The following is a 263-nucleotide window of genomic DNA, read 5'->3' as shown; positions in this document are numbered from 1 at the left end:
TATTCCGAGGAAATTCCGAGGAACACTTGATATCCTCGTTCGATCGATGGGATAATCTCATCGATCGATCACATTGTTACGCTTTGGTCCATCTTAGTGATCGATCGATGCATTTTTGGACATAAATCCATCGATCGATCCGTTTATAAAAAAACATTCGAGATTTTGAAACCCCAAACACTAGTTCCTCAGAATTTCCTCGGAATATTCCGAGGAAATTCTGAGGAACTAGTGTTTGGGGTTTCAAAACGTCAATTTTTTTT

The sequence above is a fragment of the Brassica oleracea genome, chromosome C3 (genome assembly GCF_000695525.1).
Source record: "Brassica oleracea var. oleracea cultivar TO1000 chromosome C3, BOL, whole genome shotgun sequence".
Classification (NCBI taxonomy): domain Eukaryota; kingdom Viridiplantae; phylum Streptophyta; class Magnoliopsida; order Brassicales; family Brassicaceae; genus Brassica; species Brassica oleracea.
The sequence above is the reverse complement of the archived record's forward strand: the minus strand, read 5'-3'. Positions refer to the sequence as shown.